The sequence below is a fragment of the Amblyomma mixtum genome, chromosome 2 (genome assembly GCF_055824585.1).
Source record: "Amblyomma mixtum isolate Tamu chromosome 2, ASM5582458v1, whole genome shotgun sequence".
Classification (NCBI taxonomy): domain Eukaryota; kingdom Metazoa; phylum Arthropoda; class Arachnida; order Ixodida; family Ixodidae; genus Amblyomma; species Amblyomma mixtum.
Window position 1 is genome coordinate 141,448,445 of NC_143013.1, and position 18,212 is coordinate 141,466,656.

The window sequence follows — 18,212 nt, forward strand, 5'->3', positions numbered from 1 at the left end:
GTTGTCGGTACCAGAAATTGTCCCAGGGTCACGAGGGGGAGAAAGAACGAGTGATGTCATGGCCGGGGCTGAGGTTTGCTGGGAGGCGTCTTGGGTCATGATGAGTGAAGGCAACTGGCGGCCTCTGCGGAGCTCCGTCGTCGGTAAACGTAGGGGAAATCCGCACCTCCACCAAATATGTTGCGGGAGAGAATATAGTTACAAATATTTACAAATAGAACATAACAGCTGCGAGCAGCACCGAGAACACAGTCCGAACATTGTTGTCTTCTACTCTTCCCACTCGTGCCATCGCTCTTTGTCGTCGTCGTCTACCCGCATCAATATATAGGAACCACACGTGCTATTTTCCAATGTGAAGAAATTTCTCCACTTCCTAATGAGTTTAAAGATATCTGTAACAGAACTTGACATTTGCTCAACATACCACCTCAAAAATACATTCGGAAGACGCTCGGCCTAGCCAATTTTTAGTATCTAGTCTCAACAGCATTGCCAGACCACCCTCACAAGTTATTTTAATGTAATCCTCCGGCGCAGCCGTTGCTTTCATTTCATAGTCATCTAATGCTGTAAATAAAAAATAAAGCAAAAACAGTATAACTCTCGGCCATTTCAGCAGCCCCCATGAAAATTGTGTCGCTAATTTTTATTTTCATAAGTTCATCATTAGATTTATTGAAGTGCCTCCAAAATTTCTGTGGATCTGTCTTTAGAAATACTGCGACCACGCCGATAGCTGTCTCTCAAACGGCTACGTTCAACGCCGCCCACGAAACCGAGCACATTCCTGCCGCATTCAACGCCGTGAGCGACGCTGGGAGCACCGGATCGACGGCCGCGGCGCAGCCGGCAGCGTTCGTCGTCGGCGCAGCGTTCACTGCTACCCACCTCTACGCTCGCTCTAAGGGACGTCAAGAGCTTTGGGGCCATAGACGCGTCGCAGCAGGCTGCGTTCGTCGCCGCTGGAGCCGCTGCATCTACTCCAGCCGCATGTTCCACTAACACCGAGACCTGCAACCCGGCACCCGCGTCGCAGATTGAGACTCCGGCTAAAGACTCAGGCATGGACCTTACGACGTCCCCAACAGACGACACTCCATCCCCGGAAATCGGCTGGAGCACCATCGGTGCCAACCGTAAGCCTGCCTCCGCAACCCGACCCCGCGCCGAGCTCATCACAGTTGCCATCCAGCTTCCCCCTGGGACCCTCACCCCCAAGCTACCTCTCTACGACGTACTCGCCGCATTCACCTCCGCTGCACAACTCTCCGCCAAGAGCAGCGCAGAGATTACCCTTCACTCCAAGCCAACTCAAAGCCTTGTCTTTTTAAAAACTCATTCTCCTCTCACCGCCCACCTCCTACTCTCTACCACGCATCTTCTGCTTGATGGTAAACCTATCACCAGCAAAACATATGCCCCTAATCCTCCCATCTCATGCTTCGGCGTCATCCATAACGTCGGTGTGCAGTTCACCCCTGATGACCTCATGCATGATATCGAATCATTCAAAACCGATATTCTTGCTACTCGCATGATGGGCACCACTCAGTCAGTGCTCATGACTTTCGCTGGAACCGTCATTACCCACTTTGTGTGTTTTAAACGCGTTGCCTTCGGGTGCCGGCCCCATAAGCCTAAGCCTCCCACCTGCACCCGTTGTCTCGCTCTTGGACACCGGGCCCACCAATGCCCCCAGCACAGCGTTCCGGCCAAGTGCCGTCACTGTGCTGCTTCTCTACCCGCCAACCATTCCCTGCCCTGGTGCGTTCATTGCCAGGTAAACACCCACCCCTCCCTCGACCCCACTTGCCCCTTCCTCCTCGCTAACAACGCGAGTGTGCCAAAGCTGCATACCTCCGACGCCTAGCTTTGCGCCGGGCCATGCAACCCACGCCCTCCTCCTCCTCTAATCATGAACCTCCATCAGCTCCGATCACGTCACCACCAGGCTCCTATACCGCCATAGTTAAAGGATCCTCGGTTTCAGCACCCTCTCTTCCCCTACACCACCCTCTCCATCCCCGATTGACGAGAGCCGCTCGTTCGACCTCCGGCTCGCTATGCTGAAACGCCAGCAGCGAGAGCAGCAGCGCATTTCCCACGACCTACAACAGCAGATCCATGCTTTGAAGCAAACCCTCCAGACAACCGCCTCCTCTCTTACCTCCCAGCTTACAAAGCTAAATGAGCACCTTGCCACGTTCACCACTCCCTCCTCCACAGCCCAGGTCACCCCTTTGGCTGATCTTGTCAAAACCACCACACAGGCACACCACATTCGCTTGGTTCAGCTAGAGACATCGGTTCTCCAAATTCTTACCAGCCTCCAAGCGCAATCAAAGCAATTGTAATCCTTCACTGCTACACTCAACTCCCTGCATGAGTCACTGCCCCCCGCCAAAAAGAAGGAATGCATACCCTCACGAGCCTCTACGTCTACACTATCATAATGGCTTTTGGCGAGGACCTCGAAATTGTGGTGTGGAACTGCCGAAATCTGTGCCATAATAAGACCCCCTTCCACCATTATCTCCTCACCCGTCCCTCCCTGCCCCATTTTCTCCTTCTCCAGGAGACTCGGACGGCCCGCACTCTCTCAGGATACCGCGAATACCATGCCACTACGTCCACACCACTTGCGTGTATTTATGTACGCAGCGACGTGCTCGTGGAGCCACTTGACATCCCCTCCACCCTCCTTAAACCTTTAGTTGGTTTGGTCTATTGCCACCCTTCTTCCCGCGTCTCACTCACCTTTTTGTCTTTCTACAATCCCCCTGTCACCTCCTCTTCATTCTCCGCCCTGGGCAAGTTCCTTTACTCTCTCCCTTCTAACTCCCATCTGCTATTTGGTGGTGACTTCAATGCCCCTCATGCACTCTGGGGCTGCCCTCAAACCCTCAAACCCGGCCGCCTCCTCCACTCTCTGGCCCAGGAACGCCACCTCGCCCTTCTTAATACTCCTGGCTCCCCTACTCAAGCGGGCACTGCCTCAGAGCGCCCCACGAAACCTGACCTCACTTTCACTCGGGGTTCACTTTCCTTTCACTGGCAGGTGAGAGCCGAAACTCTCCTCAGTGACCACTTTCTCGTCCATATTCACACCTCTTTTTCCCATATCCCTCGATGTCATCCGGTCATTCACACTAACTGGCACGCCTTGCGCACTAATCTCGCCTCCGACCCCTTTCAATCCTACGAAGACTGGACGTGGCGCATCACTGCAGCGCTTGGGTCCAGTAGCCATCGCGTTTGCACTCCTCACATACTCCTAGACCCAGATACTCATCTTCTCCGTATAGGGCGTCGCCGTAAACGTCTTCAACGCTCCTTTCGCTCCCAACCCCACAATGCCCACCTATCCTCCCGGATCACTGCTCTACGGGCCGAGATCGTCAACCACTGCGCCCCACACCATCACTCTCGTTGGAATGCTCTTTGTTCCTGTCTTGACTCTGCTTTGCATTCGCGATCCACAGAGTCTCTCTTTAAGTCCCTCCTTGGCACTAAGCCTGCCCTTGCTCTCACTATAGCTAAAGCCCTCACTCAGGAGACTCCCTCTGATGTTTTTGATCAGCTCGCCCTCCCTACCTCCCTCCCCCTCTAGCACCCTCCTACCCGATATACTCGGGCGGACCCTACCCCGATCTGGACCACTCCTTCACTCTCCGAGAGCTCGAATCGGCTCTGGCTACTAATGCTACACGCTCGGCTCCCGGTGAGGATGACATTGCATATACCACACTTCGGAACCTTTTGGCTGCGCCAAAGAATTCCTCGTTCAAACCTACAATGAGGCCTGGAACAGCAGCTGGCTGCCGAGCTCCTGGACCTCCTCCCTCATTTTTATGATTCCAAAGTCGGCAAACCTCCCTTGCTCTCTAACCTCCGCCCAATCTTCCTGACATCGTGTGTTGGTAAGACCCTTGAGCGAATGGCCCTGCTCGCCTCTAATTTTCTTGAGGCGAGGGAGTTCCCCCATTTTCTCATCGGCTTCCGACGCCGCGTCTGTGCACAGCACAGGTTTCTGATTCTCCAGCACACCTTTCTGTCGCCTGCCCCCACTCAAATTCACGCACTTGTGACCGTCGATGTTCGCAAAACATTCGACAGTGTTTGCCACGACCACATCTTTTCCCAGCTCGATTCCCTAGACTGTGGCCCCCGCATGTACTCTTATATCCGTTCATTCCTCTCTAAACGTGTGGCTAGCTTTCGAGTAGACACCCATCTGCCCGACCCCCACCACCTCACCCGTGGCACTCCTCAACGTGCTGTTCTCTCTCCTACTCTTTTCAATATTACTATGGCCCCTCTCGCCTCCCAGCTAGCTGAAATTCCCGACCTGCATCATATATTTTACGCCGATGACATCACTCTCTGGTGTTCGTCTGGCTCTCCCGGTCACGTACAGGACACCCGGCCTGCAACGTGGCCTAGATCTCATTGACTCCTTCCTCACCACCGCTGGCCTCTCCCCTGCTCCTGAAAAGTCCAAGCTTTTCCTTTTCAACCGTTCCTCATACCAGCGCTCACGCAACCACTTCGTCTCTCTCCACCTTTCTGGCTCTCCCATTCCTGTAGTCACGCAGTGTAAAGCTCTTGGCCTTCCTTTGCATGCGGCCAAGAAAGTGCAAGTCCTCCACCACGCTGTCACCACCTGCCACTCGGTAACTCACCTACTGCTAAGCATGGCCACTCGGCGCTCAGGTCTCCACGAGGCTCATGCGGGCCGAGTTGCCCAAGTGCTGGCCCTCAACAAGGTCTTGCACTTTGCACCCTACATTTCCTTCAATCAGACTCCACTTAACACTCTCGAGACTGCCCTCGGGGGCCTCTACAAGGCAGCTCTCAACCTCCCTATCACTACCTCTACAACTAAGATCTTTGCCACAGGCCTCTTTCATCCTCTCCGTTCTCTTCTCCCTCTCCATCGTGACTCGCAGCTTGCCCGGCTTTCCCTTACCCGTCAGGGTCAGTGGTTACTGACTCAAGCGGGTATCTCGCCCATTCCTATCGCCCCTTTTACCTCTCCTACTCCAACCCCGGCTCCTAATCTTCGTATCCTCCCCCTCCCGACCAACATGTCTCCCGTCCTGCACGCCGGCCGTCGTCATGCGGCCGCGTAGCACCATTCCCCTCTCTTTGATACCCAGGGTGTAGCCTACATGGATGCCTCCTTCGTGGCTCCTCGCGGTTCCTGCGGCTACGCCCTGTACCATCCCCACCTCCCCGCTCCTGAAACCCACACTAGCGGGCCATATCTACACCCTCCGGATGCATTGTCCCTCGAGGTCCTCGCCAATGCGCATGCTCTCCAGTCATTTGCTCTCCTTCCCTCTCTTCAAGAGTACACAGTCTATTCAGACTCACAAGCCGCTATAAACCACAGACAGAAACGCACCCTAACCCCTTCTCTCCAACAGGAGGTCCAACGAGCGGTCTCCGTGTTGCAGCCTTCCATCGTTTTCCTCCCCTGGGTCCCTGGTAATTCAGGGACTGACGGCAATGAGCTGGCCCATCAGCTCGCCCGCGACACACTTTTCCGGGCACCGTTGATCCCCTGGCCCAAGCCCTCGGAGGACGGTGGGAGACTCACCCTTCGCCGCACCATAAAAGAGGTCTACCTTGAGCTCCGTCTCGACAAACGCCTTTACCCTCCCCCTCATCCATCACTGCCGGTGCCGGAGGCTCTCCTTCTTCGGGGCATCCAAATCAATGCAGTTATCACCCTTTCTCGCCGTGTACTGTGCGATGTCACTGCACGTTAAATAACCCCAGGTGGTCGAAATTTCCGGGGCCCTCCACTAGGGCGTCTCTCACAGCCTCAGTCGCTTTGGGACGTTAAACCCCATAAACCAACCAACCAACCATCTTTCTCTACCGCTATCGATCGGACCCTTCCTGTCCCAACTGCCCCTGTATCTATGCGGACCTGGCCCATTGCCTGTTCTATTGCCCCGCTGCTCAGCAGTCGGGTTCCTACCCCCCCCCCCCCCCACCTTCTTTATCCATCACCACCTGGCTCGACTGGCTTGGCGCTGAAGGGGAGGATGAACAGCGACTTCTGGTCGCCCAGGCGGTCGACATGCTCGGCCTGTAAATTATGGCTAAATAAATGTCTTGTACCACTACTACTACTAGTTGTGGTCAATATTCCAGGTTCAATTGTATCACTTCCATCTCAAAGCGCGTCACTAATGAACAGATCAAGAATTGATGTTTCGAGTGTACATGCAATAACCAATTGATCAAGAACAAGAGCAAGCATAACGTCAAGGATAATATCACTCGTATGCGATAATCGAAAAGAGAACTTGTTGCAATTTAGTAGCGGCAAATTAAAGTCACCAATTAAAATGACATTTTTGTTTCGAAACAATACCAGTCGATCATGTCGTTTACTCAAGAAGCTTTCATCACCATACTGAGCACGACAAACTGGCATACATGTATATGAAATAAGCCGATTCACATTGGTATTGGAATGGTGATCATTTTATTCTACTTTAGAGTAGTACAGCTGTTTTTTTTATTTTCTTCTCCACCAAGCCATTTATACGCATTTGCGGCTACATGTACTAATAAGACGTATTCCTTTCCAACTTCAAAATCTTGGTTACTTATTGCGAACTGCTGTTGTCTTCTAAGATTTGTTGAACATTAGTTTTCAGCGTATAAAGTTTCAAATCCACGCTTTTTCCTTTACGGTTTGAAATTATGCTTCATAGTTCTTTGCTAAAATTACTTAGCAAGGCATTCAATTAGCGAATGACACAATGGTAAGGTATACCCTACTTGTTTTATTCCCGAATCCTCGATCCAGTTTTCTGAATGCCTGCTGCAGACCTGTGGTAAACTTGACTGGAAATATCGTGTCTCTTGGCCTGAAGCCCTTATTGAGGTCGTAGGTTTGGATGCCACTGGCGCCATGCGGATATTTTTCTTCTCATGTCTTATTGTCTTTCATCTATTTTTACTTGTCGTACAAAATTTTCCTTATTGAACACGGGAAATACAAAAAAAAAATTCGATGAATATTACCTTCCTGAATATGTATGCCATAACGAACACCAAATTTTCCTTCCTATGTCTGATCAACCAGGACCGGTGTCTATTTTGTAACTTCCCTGCGAAGGGCTATAGACGCAGTGCAACCACTGTAGATATTGTCCAGAACTTTTATTTATGCTTCTTCTACACAGTGGTTACGCAGTATTTGCATGACAGCTGAGATTTTTACCTGCGTCAAATGCTTTCTTCAATCCTATTAAAGCTGTATATGTGATGATAATTGTGATTTTTTTTTGCACAAAGGCACCTGCGTTGAAAGAGCGCCATTGCAAAAGGTGTTTTCTTCTTCTTAAGGCCGCGTCAAAGACCCATTTCCAAAGCATTTCACCCTAAAGAATCCGAGAGCCAGACAAGGGGAAAGTTTGTACCCATTCTATCACGGGCAGGTACCCGAAGGCACTGGGGATTGCTATACAAATAAACGGTTGTATTCTGCACTTTCCTCCATCCCTTATCGCGGACGTGAACATGCGCCATTGTCTAGTAGCCTTTCTAAAAATCAGTGTACTCCGTTGGTTGACAGAGGTATAAAGTTATTCTAATTCGATTAGTGAATATTTTAGATAGTACTTCGCGAAGAATTGGCATCAGGTTGATTGTTCTGTAATCTTTCTAGTTCTTGATGACCCCCTTCCTTTGATCTAAGATGATCTGAGCGTTTTTTTGAGATCCCGTTAGTCTCGAGAAAGTGAGGCACTTTGTATTCAATGTGGCAAGCTTCTATATCACAACGTAGCCCCCATACTTAAACAAATCTGCATTTACGTCATCTTTCTCAGCTAGATATCGTTTCGCACTGCATGTAAATCAATTCTTTATTTCCCGTGTTGTTAACGACGTGATGTCAAATTACTCTACACCGCTGGCTTCATCATTAGCGTCATGATTCTTTCGGCTACCGTGAAGACGTGATCATAATTCCTGCGCTGTTTCAATTATTTCACTCATACTGCTAACCACATTTGTCTTCTTTCTTCTTCGGCCAAATCTATACTTTTTCATATGAATAATTTTCTTTTGAGCACTATTAGGGTACGTCCATAATTTGCAGTATAATTGAAGCTCTCCATAACATATTTCTTTATATCGTTTACCTTATGCTTGTCGATAACCTACGAGAATCCTGCCACTTCTTCCCTATTTACAGTTTGAGAGACTCGCACGTAGAGATTTCATGATCACATATTTGTATCCGGAAAGAAATTGCGAGTATGGTGTATACTTACCGTAGCCCCTACTTGTCTTGCCAAGTCTGCAATGATATTTGTGAAATTATCATTTATATCCTCAACACTAACGCCTTAGCTCAAAAACGTTGCTTGATATATTGTTCAGTTTTGGTATCATTCAAGTATTCCGCGCTCAAAAGCATGTGGCAAAAACAACTGCTACTACTCTCGATAATAAGTTTACTACCGACATAGTTCACTTTGCTAATTATCCGTGCGTTTTAATAGATGGTATTTAAAATCACCAACCTACGTTACACTACTCCAGTTAAGCTAACCGGCTTCCGCTAAAAGACGCAAAGAATGGATGTTTTGCTGATTTCAAAGCGGATGATGTCCGCATTCATGACCATCTGCAACTGCCAAATGAATATTTCGGTTCGTATTCTCAAGTTTCCACAACGCCTGGCAATAACTCATGGCTGAAGTTTGAAATGTCGAGTAAGATTTCTTTTCAAAATATGCCCTACAGCAAACCGAGCCAGTGCACTGAACTAACTCATGAATAATAAACAGGATTACAGAAATCAGAGACCAAACGGCCCCATTAAGAAAGCTGAACCATAAACTTCAGTTAAAAAGCTACGCTGCGCAACTCCGCAGTAATTCAATGGTACTTGCTGAAACAAGCTCTGAAAGCGGCAAAACAAGAATACAAGAATGTAAGGTTAGCTAATTTTATCAAGACGGCTCGCCTTAAATCTGATGGTACCTGAGCCCCGACTAGAAACAACAACCCTCCTCTAAATGTAGCACAAACAGCGCTACTTCATTTGACAATTGATATAAGCGTGTGGTCACGCTTGATGGAGGCACCATCACAATGCTGCCGTCCCAGGTTATGGCCAGCAGTACTACACCTGCAGAAATAAAAGTAAGTGCAGCATCTATATTTGCCTTACAACTAAATAGTCATAACAGAAAATCTACTGGACCTCTTAACGCTTAAAAAGTACTTTTCTTAAGCTTTACTGTGGCTAAGTTTCAAAATGCTTGCTGGTTTATTTGCCAGAAATCACTGGAAACAGCCGACCTACCGGAAATAAAGACGCTTAAAAATTTAAGTCTGATGAAAAACTCGAGAGTCCGTGCCAATTGTTCCAACCATCACCCTATTTGGTTTACTTGTACGACATACAAAATTCTAAATATTTAGTTTGGAAGAATATTGTGACGCCCATGAAGAGGCGATACCTTTTCCACATGGTTGGCGTCGCTGACTACGTCCAAGATAAGGAGAAACAGGTTGGTGGCGCTTCGTGCTCGGCAAGCGGACCGAGCTGGTTTCAATCACCCGTCCCGGTCTTAATAAACCCCTGGTCGTAACATCTTGGTGGAGGTGCTAAGTTTACTGGTTCCCCGAAGACGGATCCCGAGCTTCAACTTCGCCGAAGTCGTCGCTGGGCTTGTCTGCCGCCTTCTGTGCCCATGACATCCCTGGACGGCGACGCTCCGAGCTCTGAGCCAGCAGTTCGTGGCAGCATTTCCGGGAGCCACGTTCGTTGGCAGGCTCAACCAGCGACGATGTGGATGAATGGCTTACCCACCACCAACGGGTGAGTCGCTATAATAAGTGGGACTCCTCCGTCTGACTAGTCACCGTCGTCTTTTCCCTGACCTACACGGCTCTAACGTGGTTTGACAACCACGAGGATTCTTTCACGACATGGTAACGCTTTGTAGAGGAGGTAAAAAAGTGCTTAGTTGACTATCGCAAAGAAGCATGGTGAACAAGCGCTTGCGCCAAGGGCTGAGGTTCCCGTAGAGACATGCAGAAGTCCATTGCGGAAATCGTCAAGCTATTCATTTTCGTCCCTCTTCGCATGACAGAAAAGGACAAAGTTGGTCATTTATTTAAAGGAGTTGCCGAAGGTATTTATCATTTTCTTATTAGCAGAGCAAGTCTCGAGTACGTGTCTGACATCATTCAGCACTGCTGCACGTCTGAGGCATTGCAAATTTGTCGTATCACACCGAAATCCAGAAGCTTGGTCATAGACACAACATTCTCATGAGATCTGGCTTCCACGATCCGCCAGATCGTTTCTCGAAGAGTTGTCCAGGTCGCTGGAACTCACTCGGAATTCCTCAGCTCTCTCTCGTTAGTATCCTACGCGCCGTCCTCCGCCAGCCGCCGTTAGAGCAGCGTAGTTCGAAGAGCACCGGGTACTCCGAGGGCTGCCATCCAGCAACATACCGCGATCGCCGCCGGAGCAACGGCCTCACTTTTACCAGCATCCGCCGGCCACATACGACGAGAACTTTCGCCTCAGCACTACGTACGATGACTACTTGCCGGCTAAGCCTGCTCCTGGTCACTCTCATGTGTGGAACCGCTGCTTTCAGCCCGGTCAAATCTCGTTATTTTGTCCCCACCGCCAGCTATACCGTTCCTGCTCCTCAGGCCATCCTCCACGGCCGGATTACCAACCTGTCCATTCTCGGTGCTCATCCTACCCGCCTCATTTCGGCGACCTATGGCCTGCAAAAAGGCGGAATCGTTCGCTGGCATCAAATATAAGTGTGATTCCGCCCCACCTTCTCACCCTCGTCGATCTCCATCACCCCGACGCCACACCTCCTCGCCTCCGCAGGAAAACCAGTCGGCGCGACCGATGGGGATGAGGTCGCTGGAAATGTGCCGCCGGAAGAGATACCCCTGCCTGTAGTTACGTTGCGGAACAAAGTGCATGTGCTAGTGGATGGTGGACCTGTGATGGCTTTAGCGGATGCCGGTGCTATTGTTTCCGTTTTGAGCGCTGCGTTTAAGTGTCTCCTCGGACGCACAGTTTTGTTTCGGTGGGGCAAAAATGTCCAGTTTTGTGGTGTGATTGCCAAAGCGTTGCGTGAAAATTGAGTTTCCTTGAGGTTTCCTTAAACGGTTAAGTGTTCAGCACGGAAATGGCAGTGCTCGCCCGGTCGAGAAACGACGTAATTCTTGGGCTCGACTTTTTGCACATGTGTGGCGCCAAGTCGACTGTCATACCGGTGAGCTCAGCCTCGGCAACTGTTTCCCCACTGGCCTTGTGGAAGGCTCTTGCAGTGGAGAGAGTGTGTTCTGTGTTACCCGAGATACTTTCGTGCCTCCTTCTTCAGCCGTATGCATACCGATTTTTTGTCCCGATACCACTGTCGACGTGTTTGATGCGACTGTGGAGCCGAACCATCTGAGCTGCATGCAGATGAATATCTTGGTTCCTCATGCCATGGTTTCCGTCAGCAACGGTTGCACTGAACAGTAGACAGTTCATTGTCCGACAGAATCTGTAGTTCTGCCGGAAGGCCTGAAACTTTCGTCGTGCAGACACGACTCACGAGTGTCCATTGCCTTGGTTTCCGACGCCTTAGACGCGGAAGTGCCGGAGTTTTATGACGAGTCCAAGTTAGCATGGTCGGTAACTCGCTCACCACGCATGAGCGCCGTGCTCTGTGGGCCATTCTACTTTGACAGTCCACCATGTTTGACTTTTCACAGCCAGGCGGCCCACCTTCCTTGCCTTCGTCTCGGACCCTTCACAGGGTTGAAACTGGCGCCTCACATTCGATCCGGCAAAAGCCCTACCGAATGTCCCCCGTCTGAACGTAATCCGATCAGTGAACAATTGAAGATGTTAACCAAAAGTGTCATACAAGAGTCGTCGAGTCCCTGGGCTGCTCCTGTAGTTCTTATTCGGAAAAGGATGGATCATGGCGTTTTTAGGGAATTGCTGTCGTGTAAATGTCGTCACAAGAAAAGACTACATCCCCTACCTCGGATCGACGATGCCATCGACTACCTTTTTTCAGCCTCCTACTTCTCTTCTATTTCTCTCCGGTAGGGGTATTTTAAAATTTCTACGCATCCCGCGGACAAAGAAAATACAGCGTTTATTACGCCTGATGGCCTTTATGAATTTAATATGTTGCCACTCGGCCTTTGCAATGAGCCCGCCACTTTAGAGAGATTTATAGACTCTAACTCCGCGGTTTTAAATGAAAAACTTGCATGTGCTATCTTGGCGATGTTGACATTTTAGGAAAGACGTTCAGTGAGCGCAAAAACCGTTCAACTCTCGTCCTGGAGTGTATGTTCAAAGCTGGCGTTGTGCTCAACTAAAAAAAAGTGCCATTTTGGTGCGCGTCAACGTTAGTGCTTGGACACCTCTTTGACAAAGGCAGCGTCAGACTGGATCCAGCCAAGACTGCAGCTATCGAGTCGTTCCAGCCCCCGCAGTCTGTAAAACAGCTGTGGAATTTCTTCGGCTTATGGTCGTACTTTCACCGCTTTATTCATTGCTTTGCGGACGTCGCATACCTCTTGACAGGCCTACTTCGAAAGATGTGGCTTTCGAGAGAACACCTGAATGAGACTCGGCCTTCCGCAAACTAAAATTCCTTCTGACGTCTACCCTGTACTTCGCCACTTCGATCCCTCCGCATCCACGTAGCTTCATACCGACGCCAGCGGTGTTGGCCTCGGCGCTGTTCTCGTCCAGCGCTGCGACCACAGAGAGCACGTTGTTGCGTTTGCGAGACGCTCGTTCAGTAAGCGGGAACGCAATTATACAGTCACCAAGCAGGAATGCTTGTCCGTCGTCCTCGCCAGTCGGCGTTTCTGTTCCTATCGGTACGGACGCCCGTTCACCATCGTCGCCAACCATCAGACCATCTGCTGGCTCGTTAACCTTCGTGACCCTTGCGGGCGCCTTGCACGGTTGGCTCTCCGGTTACAAGAGTTCGACTACACAGTCATCTATAAGAGTGCTCGCCGTCACGCTGACGCGGACTGGCTGCCCCTTCCTGATTCGGAGCCTAACTTCGATACTTTCGATCATTGCGTCACGTCAATGTCACCAGTTTTTATTGATTTCTTAAAATTAAAAGTGGAACAGTACAAAGACTTAACCCTATGGTCTCCCCTTGCGGAGGCTGAAGACGATTCTAATGTAAACCACTTTTGTGTGCGAGATGGTCTTCTGTGGAAGAAAAACTATTCTTTTAAGGCCTCACTTCTTCCTGGTATTTCCGAAGAGGCTGTCCACCTCTGTTTTGCAGGCCATGCACGACGACCCTACATTTAGATATCTTAGTTCGGCAAGGACTCTCCACCGTAGCCGGACACGCTTCCATTGGCCAAAAATGCGGGCCACGACGGAGCGGTACGTCACCAGCTGCACCTAGTGTCAACGATACCAGCGACCTACTAGCGTTCCACCTGTCTAGCTTTACCCTGTGACATCGCCTGTAGCACCACTCTAGTAAGTGCGTATAGACCTCCTGGGCCCGTTTTCGAAATACTATCATGGGAACCGCTGGATAATGGATTGCATCGATTACCTTGCTCGGTATCGTGAAACCGCCGCCCTACCTTCGGCAACAACGTACTATGTGTCCTCCTTTTTACTGCTATTTATAGATCTGTGCCAGGACCTCCTAAAGTTATCATCAGTGACCGTGGTCGGCATTTCACCGCTGACGTCGTTCAAAGGGCAAGAACTGGGACAACGTCCTGCTGTTCACCACTTACGGGTTCAATACCGCAAGCCATGAGGCATCTCTCTTCAGCCCCTTCTATTTACTCTATGCTCGCCCCCTACGCTACACCCTGGACACCATGCGACCATTTTCTGCCGAGCTTCATGAAGATCGCTCAATTGCCGAGAGACTCTGTACTGCCTAAGAGCCACGGCGCCTTGCCCGCTTTCGTGTTATCGTCTCCAAACCTCGATCTAAAGCGCGCTGGGATTCCCACCTCCGTCACGTCCGTCCCGTCACCTACAGCCAGGGCTGGGCAAGATACTTCAAAATAGTATCTTCGATATGATACTCGATACCTTTGAAAATTATATCTTCGATACCGATACAAGATACTGAACCGAAATCGATTTTCGATACAGATACTCGATACTGTATCGTCGATACTTTGATACATCACTAAAATATCAAATATAATAAAGGTTATATTACGACTAACGAAGTACATAACTGAAATCACTGTCTAATAATGCCGGTAATATAATTGGCGAACTTAGGAATGTACGCGTGGTTTCTGTAACCTTTAGTGCATTTCGATAGAGCACTTTTCCTGAAAGGACTTATTAACGAATCCGACCATATGGATCGGTTGAAGCTCCGCTGCCTGCGCAGTTCGCCTAGTTAAAACTTTAATTTGGACCAAAGCCATAAATATGGTGAAGCGATCGCTTCCGTAAGGAGCCTAGCGAAAAATCATTTAACCCAGAATTCCTCGTACGAAGCAATCTGTGAGCACTTGGCTATATGAATAAACCTGAAGCGTTTTCTGTTTTCGGTTCGATACTATGGAGCACTTACCCGATGGCCTGTGCCTTTGATCAAACTAAATGATGCAAGCACCGTGCGCTTGAGACCGAACAGTTAGTTTGCCAGTACAGCGATAACAAACTTCTGAAGCTGAAAACTATTCTTGAAAAGCTAGAATGAAAATAACAAGTAAAACGGCTGAACGTTTTTATTAGGCAAAAAGTATTCGTTACGTTTACTTGAAGGTCTTAAGTAACAACATTTTCTCGAACCACCGGTCCGAAAGAGCCCCGCGTTGTGGGCGCGCTACAAGGGCGGCAAACGAAAAAAGCCTCTCTACAGGAGCAGACGAGCACGTCGCAGTATTATACTTGACGATGGCGCCTCTTATCAGTAGATAAGAATGAAGCATAGCCACATCAACTCGAGGAACTTGTAAATAATTGAGAAACTGAAGCTTCACTAACGCCTCCTGAGAGCTACGGCTGGTTATACCGCTTGTCTCTTCAAATGAAAAGAATGCGTCAGCTGACGGATTTGATGCTGCTGGCGCCGATGATCCCACTGCCTCGAGTGCGGAAGAATGCGCGGATTGTGCTGTGCTGACATAGTCGACAACAGCTTTTTCTGTAAGCTTCTGAGCATTTCTGCTGGCAACCACCGCAACTTGAAATAGGGGTGTAGAACAGCAGCAACGGTTGCCTCTTTTGCACTCGGTTTCATCTTCAAAAGATGGTCGAACCTGCGGGTGAATCCATTCCTAACTGCATCCAAAAATGGCTTGCAATAAACATAGCCTGCCGCAGCTTTCTCGTGAAGCTTTGATTCCACTTGAAGAAGAGTTGGGAGCAGTTCTCCGAAGAAGCAGTCAGCGTCAGCTTGGAGGCTTGTCAAAGCAGAGGCGATGGGTTGAAAAACATCGCAGTACTCAAGCAGAAAGGCGAAGTCCCTAGCTTTCTTGGAATACTTGCAGCTTGAGAGTGTTGCATAGGTCTCGAACCTTGTCCTTCGATTGAAAAAAGGTCTTTGATGCTGTCGTATAAAGAATTCCATCGCATCACACACGGCGTTTGTAAAGAATACCCTAAGGCGCTCACGATTATCTCGTACGACTTGGGCCTTCGGACGCATTTCCTAAGTGCCGAACATTTTATCATGGCAGATGAGTGAATGCGCTCAAAAGACACTGTCGACAAAGCCACTTTAACGTGGGAAACTGCCACAAGACTTAGTGTGTGACAAGCTCACCGGACATGACGAGGCAATATAATTACGGCATCTTCAAGGCCAAGATCAGTTTCTGTCATCGACTCGACGGACAAATCGTCTGCGGCTCCATCTGCCAGAACAAAAGTGCTTTCATTGAAAACATTTTCCTAAGAACTTTCATATGTATCACATGCTTTAGAACAAAAACGTTCATCTCGCATAATACAGCTAAATGAAAATATTAAGTGTTCTGCTTTGCTACAAACCACATTTGATAACATTGACCTCAATTTCTGACGTTTACTTTTTATATTTTAGCCGATATGTTCAGCGCCTAGTTTCATCCCGTAAGTGACAGTTAAAATCTCAAATATTAAGACGTTAAAAACAGTAAAGCTATGAAAGTTTACATACCTTAAGGTGAAGCTTGAAATTCGAAATCGATGAATAGGCACCGCTGATTGTTGTTTTACAAAATGAGCACATGGCCTTCCCTTTGTCCTCATCAGATGACGTGACAGTGAAATATTTTCCGTCCAAGATGGCACACCGAAGTTCGTCAGCCATAGCTGCTGCTTATCCCCGCGTAACGCTGCGAGGGCTAATACCGCAAACTAGGAACACGTGCGAGCAGTCGCACTGAAATGGGACGGCGGACAGTCGGACGGCGCAGGAACGCCGATCCAGAAGTGGAAGCTGGGAGTTGGCTAAAAAGCAGCGAATGTGCTGCCGCCCGTCTTGTACTGCAGCCTGAGCGAGGGCTTTTACAGTTTTTTTTTGTATCGAGTATCGTAAAATACACGATACACTAAATATTTCTTTTCGATACCGATACTCCGATACTCTAGTTTTCAGCACGCGATACCTAATACCGATACACAAAATGTATCGAAAGACAGTATCGAAGATACATGTATCTTCGATACTGCCCATGACTGCCTACAGCCCTGTTGATTTGGTCTTGCTGTGGCGACCTTGTCTCAGTTGATTGTCTCAGAAGCTGCTGTGCCACTACGATGGACTTTGTCATTATTGACCAAATTAGGGAGTTCAATTACCGCAGAGCGCGTCTCACGGCTCTAAATTATAGCGTGTGATGGTTTTACTAGGCATAAAAAAAAGAAGCAACAACAAGAGAAGATCTGCAAAGAACGCTCGGCATCCCTATTGTGCAGGTGAGGTTACTTGTCAGTTTACATTAAAATTTTTTCATGCCATGCTCTCTTTCCTGTCTGTTGTATGGTTCAACTCAAGCACTAATCTCAATTATTCATGTTCCAGCAAGGACTCGTACGTCCGCAGCAGCCATGGCTGTGCTCCACCGTGATGGACTGTCGAGAATTGGCAGTGAAATTGTGTTGGTTGCAATCAAGTGTACATTCAAGTACAAGCAAGAATTTTTTAGAAACTACGAAGAAAGGAGGAGCTTCCGCCTCTACTTATTGTTTGATGGGGATTTCATTGTCCTAAGACCCACACATAGTTATTACAAATAAACTGAATTCCAGCTGCATATACTGAACCTGCACTAGGCCATTTTGTATGTCTACAGCCCCAAACATGCAGTAATAATCAAAGTAACGCGAGACGAGCCCTTTCTATGGCAACTTATCCTCAAGACAGAGAATTTAGATTTCAAATTTTTGATTCAGCATTTATTCTAGGTTTGTATGCTCCATTTTTCTGGACCGATTTTTGATACTTCGCTGAAATAAAACTTTTACTGTGGATATTTATAATATTTCGGGTGACTTGTACATCTGCCCTTGTAATTTGGAATTGCGCAATTTAAACTCTTTTGTATATTTTGCATTTATTGTTACTCTGTAGTCGAGGCTATTTAAGCAGTAATTTTTTCTGTAATTATTTTAACTAGTCTCGCTTCAACCATTGCACTGGATTGTTGTTGCTCGTCTGTGTAATACTGCTTTGAATTGGCGTGGAAGGCTCATTTATCAAAGTAATCTGCTAGTCTATTAGCTTATTGCAATAAAATGCACCATCAAGCATTTTTTTGCTTTTCATAGAAAGCGTTCTGTACAAAAATGCTGGTCTGTGTTGTATAAGTGATCTCATTTGCGGTAGTAAGTTATAGTTCACACTGACTAAACCAAGATCAAATGCTTTGATATCAATTGAGGCCGGTGAACTGGCTTGTGTCAAGTACTTTCATTTTTGCATTCTTTACCTTTTTAATAATGAATAAAAAGAAAAGAAAGCGTGCACCTGCTGTACAAGAACACATTACAGAACCATCGCAGGACTTGTCGCTTCAAAATAGATTCCATACTAAAAACGTTGCAGAACCCATTCTTTGGTAAAGTGCACATAATTGCAGTTGTCAAGTCGCAAGCTGTTGAGATGAAGTTGCATAACTATTTTGTTTCTTTTGAAATGCTATCTCTTTTACAAATATAATCCATGCACGCAAAC

At 48.2% G+C, this 18,212-nt stretch overlaps 1 pseudogene; it reads right to left on the reverse strand.

Annotated features, from left to right (window-relative positions):
* Window positions 1-14,805: 14,805 nt before the first annotated feature.
* Window positions 14,806-15,877, reverse strand: LOC149361100 (uncharacterized; annotated as a pseudogene).
* Between the last annotated feature and the right edge of the window lie 2,335 nt (window positions 15,878-18,212).